General features: G+C 37.3%; 1 protein-coding gene across 1 annotated transcript in view; it reads right to left on the reverse strand.

The window, feature by feature from the left end:
* LOC140154874 (calpain-5-like) overlaps positions 1–11,188 on the reverse strand; it is a 36,166-nt gene extending 24,978 nt beyond the window's left edge. Inside the window, exon 1 of the mRNA XM_072177525.1 lies at positions 11,111–11,188. The gene's annotated coding sequence lies outside the window, so the exon portion shown is untranslated. The remainder of the gene's footprint in view (positions 1–11,110) is intronic.
* Positions 11,189–11,454: the final 266 nt, after the last annotated feature.

Raw genomic sequence — 11,454 nt, forward strand, 5'->3', positions numbered from 1 at the left:
CAGCTCATTGCACCCTGGTCGCTTTTAGGGCACTTTTTGTGAAAAATTGGATATTGATGGGTTGCAAAAACAAAAAGTAGGTAGGCCTATAGAGAAAGTCAGCAACTGAAAGTCTGTGTGGCATATCCCCATACAAATATTTTGAAGAACCCTCCCTCCCCAATATAATTTTTTTTTTCGCCAGCCCATAGGGCTGGTACCTAATTCTGAGATGGGGTTTGTGTACACTAAAGATTAGCTAAGATTATAGCCTTCTTCTATTGGTATGAATTATTTTTTTTACTTCTCGTGGTGGAAATGTTTTTGATGTCTGCTAATTCGATTTGCAAGGAAAAGAAAGTATGTTTTGCCGTTTCAACGAACAAAAAACGATTGAGTATTGCCAAAGTTATGTTTGAATTAATTATGACTTAAAAAGTTATCATAGGTTAGGCCTACACATATAAACATAAACTTGTTCAGCAATCAGCATATCAAAAAAAAAATGACATGGTCAAAGCGGGAATGATCACGAGGTCATATCAGTGGACTACTGAGCATAGCATGATGTTTGGTTGCCTGTGAGTGCATAATTGATATGTTGATAACAGATCTAATAATCAGTGTTTGAATTAAGGAAAAATAATTGGTTGTCCCACGGACAACCAGGTTACAATTTATGGTTGTCCGTCTAAGTTTTTGGTTGTCCGATCTTGGAATATTTAAAGATACACATACAAAGGTGAGTTTTGGCTACAAATTTATGGTTGTCCGGCGGACAACAGAATCAGTATCTTTGGTTGTCCGGCGACTTTTTTAGTTGTCCCGGGCAACCGGACAACCAAAGTTTCGAACACTGCTAATAATGTTGTAGAATCTAAATCTTCATTATATGGACCACATTGAAGTCAAAGTAATTATCTATCCTATCCTGTATCGTTTTATGGATAAAATTGACTCAAAATGTTATTGATGATATCATTGCTATCTTTAACATCAGTTTTGTCTTTTCAACGGGAAAAATCCGATTGAAAATAAAGTTTTTAGGGGCTAGCTATAATATTGAACAATATATCCCATATTTTGACATGCACTTATAGAAAATAAATAAATTATTGTCTTACTTTATAAATTATAAATACTGTAAAATGACACATAACTAAAGTGAGGCCAATTTCTATCTTTTTTATTTGATTCATAAAATTACATTCAACAAAATGATTGAAGACTGAGAAAACACACAATGCAGACTATTACAGAATGGAGTAGGTTAGATGCCATGTCCATAGCTTTGCAGTTTAAAAGTGAAGATTGTAGTGAATGATCAGTCCTTTATCATGTGCTTGCCACTATCTACTTTATAGTAAACTATACATTGCGAAATAATATAAAATTATTTTAAAATAAAATGTGCATGTAAGTTGAGTTTACATAGCGAATTAACTAACAACTGCAGTGTATTTCTTGATTTTAATAATAAGCATGGGTAAAAAGCAGTAAAGACAAAAATACAGAACAATTTGGAGTAATGAATTAAAAGAGTTGACAGGAGTTATAGGAGTTAATGTTTTTTTTTGTTTCAGTGTGCATGTTCTCACCATTGATGGTTTGGTGAACTGTCATGTAACATGGATGTAAGCGTGATCCTAAAAAATGCCTTTCACGGTGACCCAAACTATTTACAAGACCTCTTCTGCATTGAGGCTGGCCTTCCCTTTTAAAGGGAATTTTTATTATTCCCTGTGCTTGGAACTGATGAAAGCTAGAGAAAATTTTGTATTGCACTGATCCACAACATTGACTACCCAGGCATGTACTAGTTATACACATACCATACATCATAGCTCCCACCCCCTGAAGCAAATAAATGACCCATTAAAAATGCTGGCCTTGACTTTGACCACAATGTACAAGCCATATGTCAAGTTTATTTTCATAGTTTTACTAATTATTTTCACCCAATATCTGTAAAACCAATATGCCTTTGATGAATATAAATTCAAACCTTTGAAGGAGACACATTATTTCTGTTTTTGTGTGTATTCCTAAATTGTACAACACAAGTTCAAGCTCATGGTCAATGTATGCAGTATTATCAGCCAGTAATATCCTCAATATAAAGAATTAAATACAGCTGCTGCATGTACACACAATTCTCTAAGCTGAAATTGGGTCAAGGTTTTCTCTGATGTGTGTTCAATTACATGGTAGCTCATCACCACACACTAGTTGATAATGAACAAGAACTGTCTTTAAAAAAGACAATGCCATATGAAGATCATATTTCATAAGGTCAAATAGGGTACATTGTTCATCCGATTTTTCCCACTGAAAAGACAAAATTGATGTTTTATATCATTTATTTCATTAATTAAAAACATTTTCAATAATAATAATGAATAATTCATGCGGAAAAATAAATAGCATTAAAGTATGGATGACTTCAAACAGAAAACAACTCATAAATTAAAACATTGCTGACTGTTGTTGGTTATTGAGCTAATACTTAAATACTACCACAAGTACACCTATTATTTAATTTATAATTTAATTAATCTACTCATCTACAGAACTGTAGGTATCTACTCAAATGTATGTTCATACATGCAGGGGGGGTGAGGGGGAAACTGCCCCCCCAGTCAGAACTCTTTCCCCTGTTGTCCCCAGTAAAAACCCAAAATTACAAAAATTTCCACTTTTTGCAGCAAATTTGTTAATTTTCCCCCCCCCTGAAATTCACTTTTCCCCCTCAATGCCCCCCCCCAAAAACAAATCCTGGTGCCGCCACTACATACATGCTCACCCATGCTGGTGAAATACAATTTTTAAAAGTTTAAACTGACGTTAAGTACAACATCAGAAATTCAAGGTTAGATGAAATTATGTTGTGCTGAAAGTCAGTTTAAACTTTTAGATACAGGTAATCTAGTGAGTACTTACGCTTATAGGTTAATTTACGCATCACTTGTTGGAAGTGAAATTGTACAAAATAATGCATGCAGCGCCCTTAAAAGTGGCCCGCGGCCGGGCACTGATTAAAAAAAAATTTTAAAAATTTTTTAAAAAACAAAACATTGGGGAAAAATCGAAATAGTCAAAGAAAAAAGAATGAAAATAATACTGAAAAATGTTTCTCCTCTGTTGAATTCTTGTACCTATATATGTTTTTTCATGCAAAATTTGTGTTAGAAATAGGTTAAACCTCTCAACTTCCCCCTGGACCCCCGCCAGGGGCCCTAAGGCGGGCCCCTGGACCCCACCCGCTAAGACGCTCCGCTCACTACCCTCTATTGATTTTTTTGGCCCTTCAGCATTATTGTTCAACACAATTTGGCCATTGAAACAAATTAATTGAGAACCCCTGTGATAGAGTGTATGAATATTTTGTTTTTAAAGTTATAGCTCATAGCTCATTTATAAAACCTTGCCCAGATTTCACCCTGGACTCACTGTGGAGTCTAAATCGGACTTAACTCATTAAAGTTATTTAAAGCACAATATTGTATGTTACCATGGTTACAATAAACCAGGGGAAATCATGCCTAACTAAAGATTCTGAAAGGCCTTTTTTCATGATCAGTCATTGTCTAAAACAGGGAAAAAGAAAAATGATATCTTGCACAATAAATTGACAGTGTTTAAGGTCCTTTGAAAATAAAAGTTTAAAAGCTCTGGCCTTCTGAATGTGCATACATTCTAATTGTTCTGAAGGGTTTTAGGGTAAATAAAGGCCATAGCCAAAACAAATTATGCCTATTAATAATTAACTTTTAGCCCAAATAGGTATGAATTGGGATATTTCTCTAGTGTAGTCTATACTTCCTTAATTAAAAAAAACAATATAGAAGTGTATTTAAGATACTTTTCAAACATTTTGAAAGAAAAAAAAACCTTTCAGGAATTTCCAAAATTAGGCTTGGTATTCTTTTTATTAGGTCGGTTGGATGAGGACAATCGAACAAGTTTCTTTTACCTAACCCTAGTGACTCAAACCCTCACCCAAGCCCTAATCCTAACCCAAAAGCATTTAAATATGTGCTCCGTGAACTCCTAAAACTTAAAAATTGCTACAAATACACCATTTGTTTGTTGTGCTATTTGTTTCAAATGTAATATAGTGGCACAATGCCATGTATACCCTGGGATGCATACATGTAGTCCTCCCACACAGACAATATAGTGCACACACACACACAGTAATAATGTGTAGGTGTATTTGCTACCACACAAAATCCCCAAAGGGTCCAAAGTTTCTTTCTTTGTTTGGGTTTGATTCAATTCCAAATTCATTCGAGTATAGCATCAATTATGCATAATTTCTCAAAACTTGTAACTGTTATATAGGTATGTGTCCCTCAACTTTGGTTTGGGTGGGGGCATGCAGCTGGGACTCCGAAAAACTACTGGACTATAAACCAAATTATTCAAAAATTCACAAAATTTTGCTAAAAATGTTTCTAGAAAATGAACCCAAGCTCTTAAAATAAACATGGCTAAAATCCACCTCACAGTCAGCTACCCGAACCCTCATTTCCACTCAAACTTCCTGGTCCAGGCTTTCCAAAATAAAAATTGTGCCTTTTTAGAGCGTAAATTGGAAAGGTGCCCTGTAAATGTCACAAAAAAATCACTTGCCCCCCCCCCCCCCTTTAACATGCAAAAATTACATGCCTCTTTTTTTAGGGGGGGGGACTTGCCACAAAAAAGCCCCCCCCCCCCATTTCACACTCCCCAGGCTCATAATTATTGCACAGCCCTAACAACTTATTCATATATATGCAATGTACTATGTCAAAATGATTGAAATCAGGTATAATGTAGTTTGGCCTTATCCCACAGTTTTAATCCTACAGGCTTATTATAATAATATAGGCCTACATGTAATGATTCAAGGTCATCCTGGGGTAAAAGTTGCAGAATGCTCCAATTTTCTTGAAACTCATTCCAAATTCCTTATCTGCCCCCCCCCTCAAACAAAAAATGTTCATTGAATCTATACCTGTTACACTTCGAATCTACCTGATTTACTGAGTAATGATTATCAACCCGACAACCCCCTCTATCTTTTTATTTGCACCCAAGTATATACTTTATCTTTCCAAGGAAGTTATCAAACTGTCATTTGAACTGATACTTCCTACTAATTTGAACATAGCCTACATAGCCCTATGGCCAATTGGCCATATACCATTACCATAATTACTCCAGTCAATTCCTTTTTTGTATGAGATGCACAGCGATATTTCCCTACCCAAAAAATAGCGCCATCTCTTGATATACGGGAATGTTTGACGGCGATATTTTGAGGCGTTTCTCAAACATCCCGAGTAACTGAACTATGAAAAACTATCCATAAAAAAAATTCAAAACAAAACCCGGCATGTAGAAGATCATTTCACAACATTCATATTCCCAAGAATACATACTGTATTGTAGGAAATAAATGGGTTGATATTTGAATAGATTCAAGCCATTTCCGAAGGGCTATTTTGATAAAATTTTCATCAAAGTCCAATATGATGATGACATTTTGTATTCCAATTTTACAATATTTTTCGAGTTTTGTTGAAAATTTTGGAAGTTTTCTAGGGTGTACGCAAGTACAATGCACATTATACATGCATATGGCATCTTCCGCCTTTTGGCGGATTTTTCCGCCTTCAACCATCAATTTGGTCATATCTTCTGATTTTAACAGACCTGCCTTTTACTACATATTCAACGCCTCGGCATGCGATCAGATGTATTACAGCACACAGACATACTTAAACAGGTAGAGGTTTATAAAAGCGAGTTTCAGTTTGCAGTTAAGTACCGAATAATAGCATGGAATGTAACTATACCTCATGGTATCAGTTAAACTCTAAAGTTCCTAGAGCGATTCTTTATAAACTCATCACAAGAATACTCTGTTAGCAATATGAACAGAAGAGTTTTTCAGAGTATTCATGATACCAGCATGGTAGCCCTTGTGATAAATGCCTGGTATTGTCTCTTGAACATGCTTTGGCAGCGCTTGGTACATCCTTGACAAAAGATGTACAATGCAGTCTTGGGTTCGTGTCCAGTAGAGAAATAATAATTTGGTACATGGTCAATAGGTGAAATATCGCTGTGAGATGTACCATTTGTCTTGTCTCTTTGCATTTCTCAAGTTTTTCATCTTGATATCTGTAATTTCTTTCCGAGTTAATTCAGCTCTTTTTACATTCCTCACAACTTCCTTAAGGGGACAGTCAGCCACCTTTGAACAGTATTTTGGGGGGCCTGAGAGCACATCGACACACCAAATTGAATTCTCAACAAGACCAGTGCTGTACGGTGCGACCATTTTAGGCGCATTGGCGACTAGATATTTTCTGATGCGACTAAATATTCAATCCCTGGTGCCAATGGCGCCCAACTGTTGAAGCTTTTAATCGCCAGCAAATGCAAAACATGTATGTAACATAGCATTCAAGAGTACGAATGTATGCTATGAATATCCATTTATCATGATGTCTCGATGGGGACTTCCTGGAAAACATATAGGCCTACACTGTACATGCTGTGTATGAAGTATGTAGCGTTCAATGGAAATATGTAGATTGAGTACAGCAGCTATGAACATTCAACACACGTGGCTGTTCAGTTGGCGCCTCAGATTTTTTACCTGGGAGCAAAATATGGGCGCCAAATTGATAAAGTTAGGAGCCATTGGCGCCTCAATCAGTTTTTCCACCGTACAGCACTGAACAAGACCAGCCTGTAGAGTCCGTGACTAAATCATACATATGTAGAACAAAAGTTTGAGAGTCATTTTGGGATCTTTGGTTGATTCTGAATAAATTTAGCTTGGGCTCATCTCCTGAAACTTCCGGGCATTCCGGGGAGGGGTTAATCAAGGTCACATGGGGGCAAAGATGTTTTACTTTAGTAAAACCTAGATGAGCTTATCTGTATACCGCTGCGTGGCCGCAAACGTAACTGTCTCGGCTGAAACATGCATGTAAATGAATCAAAAAGGTACGGCAAGACTTTTTCGCACCACGTACGTCGAAGTTCACTTTTCAATGTGCAAACTGTAGTTAGGATAATGAAAACGACTGGTAAGCAAGTCTACTAAATGATCTCAAAATCTGAAGAAAAAAATGGCGGACCGTCGCCAGACCCTTTCCAGAACTAATACAGCATATTTAGCCATTGTCAACATGGGGTCATCATGGAGTAATAAGCTCTATGCAGGGTTTCAAATTCGAGGAGAACCCGAGAACCGGTTCTCCTGAAGGTTCTCGCTGGATTACAACTAGGAGAACCAAAATTGGTTCTCGTAAGCTTCCAAGTCTCAGATCATATGTTGTGTTATATTTTATCTTTCTGCAGCAGAAATATGATAGTGCAGGGCAATATACTAGTATTCAAAAATTGTATTCATGAATTATTGCTCTAGTAGTTAATCTGCATCATCATCTATCCCTTGTTCCAAGGCAAAAGTTAAGTCAGTGACAAAGGCAACAGTGGCCGATTGGCCAGATGAACTTAGAACTAGTTTTAAGTTTGAGCATTGTTGTGAAAGGGTAGTGAAAGTGACATGCATTGTCTGTCAGAAAAACTGCAAAAAAATTAAGGTTACCTCTTTTTCTCAATATTTTCCAGGAATCAGAAGCCTGGTTTTGATGAGAACCGAAGGTTCTCGCAAGAGCCCTTTACGAGAACCTAAACAGGTTCCCGCAATTCATTGCGAATTTGAACCCCTGCTATGACGTCATGATGTAAACAACGTCCGCCTCCGGGTCATTAATAATTAATTAGGTAAACCCAAATATGGAAACCTCCAAAACTATGCAAATTAGGTGTTCGACGAATCAGAATACGATCAGCCCACCTCCAAAATTATGCAAATGAGTTGAGGCGGTTATGTGAACATATACACTAATGCGACTCTTGTGTATACGGACCTCTGTGCATGGGGGGTCAAATTTTCAGAATGCTCCAATTATGTTAAGTATTATATCAAAATACTTGTATGGTCATGAGGATTCCAAAAATGTATAGTTTGTTATGTGTCACTGTCAGACCTTTCAAGAGGGCGCTATGATGAAAAACGTTCAAAGGTCAACAACCTTTTTTGAATTCTGTTCACGAACAGTCCTATGTAATGTATGTTTACCTTTATTTTGACACATGCAACAAATACCACTGGGGTCGAGATTTGAAGAGAGTCAAGTTTAATTTAAGAACACTGAAATAACTCGTCCATGCTGATTGACTGATGGTGCATAGGTTGATTGGCAATCGTGCTAATCTTTCAAACTTACAAGGTAGAAGATCAACGTGTATTTTTAAAAGCAAGTTGCCTTTTTTGATGTGGGTTGTGAAGTGTCAAAAAAGGTCAGTTTATTTATACACTTCGGATTTAGGGTCATATCGATGACAATATGTCACATAAGACAATCAATAAATTCAGCTAAAGACGGAGACGTAGCTGAGCTGTCAGAGACAGTGTCAATAATGCATTATGATCATGTCATGATCATGCATTAAACTGTATGCATCGGCCCTTTTTTTTTTCTGCGACCTCAAATACTTTCTGGGAATGCCATACCGTGGTTTTTGGAGGCCTGGTTCCGGAACGGACCAAAACATTTTTTTAGTCCACTCCAAACTTTCCAAAATATCAATAATGTAATAAAACATTCCTGAGTACACAAAAATTGAATTCATCAACTTTGCTAGACTCAGAGCCATTTTAACTTCTTCTTTTTCAGGCCATTGTGGTAGGAATCCAGCAATAATTCTATTTTCAGGGCCTATGGTGTAAAACATGGCCCGCCACATTTTGAGATGATTTTTTTTAAGTTCAGGAAGGGATGAAAAATTTCTTTCTCAGTCAATATTTTGCAGTACCGGTAATTTTTCATTGGAAGTGAAAGAAAAGACAATTTTGTCAGTTTTAAAGTGAATCAATTGCTTTTTTCTTGATTTTGACATGGTGGACAAAATTCCGTCCCGCCACATTGACATGATTCTTAAAAATTAATGAGCATACTATAAAGAGGGGGTGAATTTTATAATTCCTTCCATAGCAAAAGAAGGATAGTTGAAGTTAATACCAATGTTAGAAACAAATATTTTTCCCAGTACTTTTGATAAAAATTCAACAAATGTACTGTGTTCACAAATACTTGAAGTTTATCATTCCGTCCCGCCACATCAATGAATTTGTGTTACTTTGGCAACATGTTGATTCTTATTTTTCTTGTGTGTGAATGTAGTCTGTAACTCACTTATTGATTAAGAACATGAAGAATCCATAAAATAAACAGTCACAGAGCTACAATTTAAAAGGTCTATCAAAATTCCATCCCGCCACAAACATGAATTTTGGATCTGGCCCATTAATCTGCAAGAAATTTTTGGTACCGGTACATAAACATTGTCCAAGGAATGGTTGAGGGAAAACGCAAGAGAGGCAGACCTGCAGCGAGCTGGCTTGACGACATCAAAATTATCACTGGCCTGAGCATCACTGAGGCTACCAGGGCTGCCACTGACCGCATTCGATGGCATACTCTCATACGAACCACACCTGCATACGTGTATGCAATGTGACCTTAGAGAGAGACATAAACATTATGTAGCCAGAGGTTTCCAGTGGTATAAAAATCTCAACTTTTTTTGAGAAAAGTGCGGGGATGAGGCTGTGGATCACAAAATGCCCTATTAGTTTTAATCAGCTATTTAGAGTTGATTTGTCAAGACCGGGGTCAAGACCAAGTGAAAAACTTGTGTTGTTCTGCTGACAGTTTCGCCAGAAACCTTCTGGCTTTCTCAAAGCATTGATGATGTTTAATGATCCATCTGCTTGGAGTGGGAATCTTGACCGGATGTTTTTCACTTGGTCTTGACAAATTAACTCTAAATAGCTGATCGTAGTGTTTTGCTCAGTTCTAATAATTGAAACTCCCGGCTCCGACCGGGAGTTCCAACAGGTGCTGTGTATGTGTTTATATGTGTTTAATGTGCATTCACATGCATACTTAGCCGTCGGTACGAAGAAATGATTGCTCCAAAAATGATTGCAAATTGGGTAATCATTTTTCACCACAAAATATGATATGAAAACACAGGTGAGCAATGTATGAATATATGGAGAGGTCAAAAGGTTGTTTATTATTGTCAATATTAATATTTTGCTACATTTATTATAAATGAAAACAATTAACACTGAAGACACCCTATGGCACCTGCTACAACTTGAGAGCAAGTCCTCAAGAAAAAAAAGACTATTTGGTTTTGAATACAATTGAGACTGAATGAATACATGTACATTACATTTACATGTATTATTTAAAAGACTCGTCATACACATAGTGGCATTCTTAAACACTTGAGAACGTTCCTGCAATCTCATTGGTTCTTACCCGTATGATATGACACGATATCACACGGGTCAGTGCGTGTGCATCAACGGCGCGCGATGAGCGTGCTCGCTATTTGAACCAATCGGGAGGCGCATAGCAACAACGGGACTGATCAATTTTAAGCTAGAAGTAGTTCCTTAAAAATGCTTTCCCCCTTTGGCCATGCCAAAAATCTTTGCCCCCCCTTCGATGTGCCAAAAACCATTGCCCCCCCTTTTGGCGTGCCAAAAATCTTTGCCCCCCCTTACACATGCAAGATTTTGGGGAACCCAAATTTAAAACCTTAAATTGTCTTATCATATAATGCGAGTGCAGCGAGCAGGAAATTTGGCATATTTGAATGTGTTCCTAACGTTTTCCTATGGCTATGCCATTTTAGGGCGTAATGTAGAAACGGTACCCAAAATATCTGTGCCAAAAATTGCTTGTCCCTTCCTTTCGACCTGCCAAAAATCGCTTGACCCCCCCTTCTGGCCGGCCTGCCAAAAATCTTTGCCCCCCTATAATTCACCCCCCCGGTACACATAATTATTGCACCACCCCTAAAATAGTAAGCTTAAAATACAACTTGGTTGGTTGCGCTATTAACTATTTTACTAAAGATGTGTTTAAAAATCTTTCAGAATTATAGTAACACCAAAAAGTCATAATTTATCTTATACTCAATTTCTGCGTTAACTTCTATATTGTCAACATGATAAAATCAGTGAAAAAGTGATTATACATACCCAATCCAAACACAGCAGACGCGAGACGTTTAATATGCTTCAGCGGGCAGGACACTCCCAATAACAACAATGTCGGGTTGCCAGATTACTAATAATTTTGCACGCCCACATAATTGATTGAATACGCCCAAATAGAAACAAGGTGCATGGAAGCCTTAGGGACCGTTCACAAACACTTGTATGGGGGGGCCTGATGCAAAAGGAGGGCCCTGAAATTTTTGACCATCCTAAGGGGGGGCCTGAAAAAATGACCACAAATTTTTCTGGGAAAATTGAGTTTATATGCTTTTCTATGGGGTTGACCGATAATTTTCATGTCAAAAAAGGGGGGGGGGCCTGAAATT

This window comes from Amphiura filiformis, chromosome 6 (assembly GCF_039555335.1).
Source record: "Amphiura filiformis chromosome 6, Afil_fr2py, whole genome shotgun sequence".
NCBI classification, from domain to species: domain Eukaryota; kingdom Metazoa; phylum Echinodermata; class Ophiuroidea; order Amphilepidida; family Amphiuridae; genus Amphiura; species Amphiura filiformis.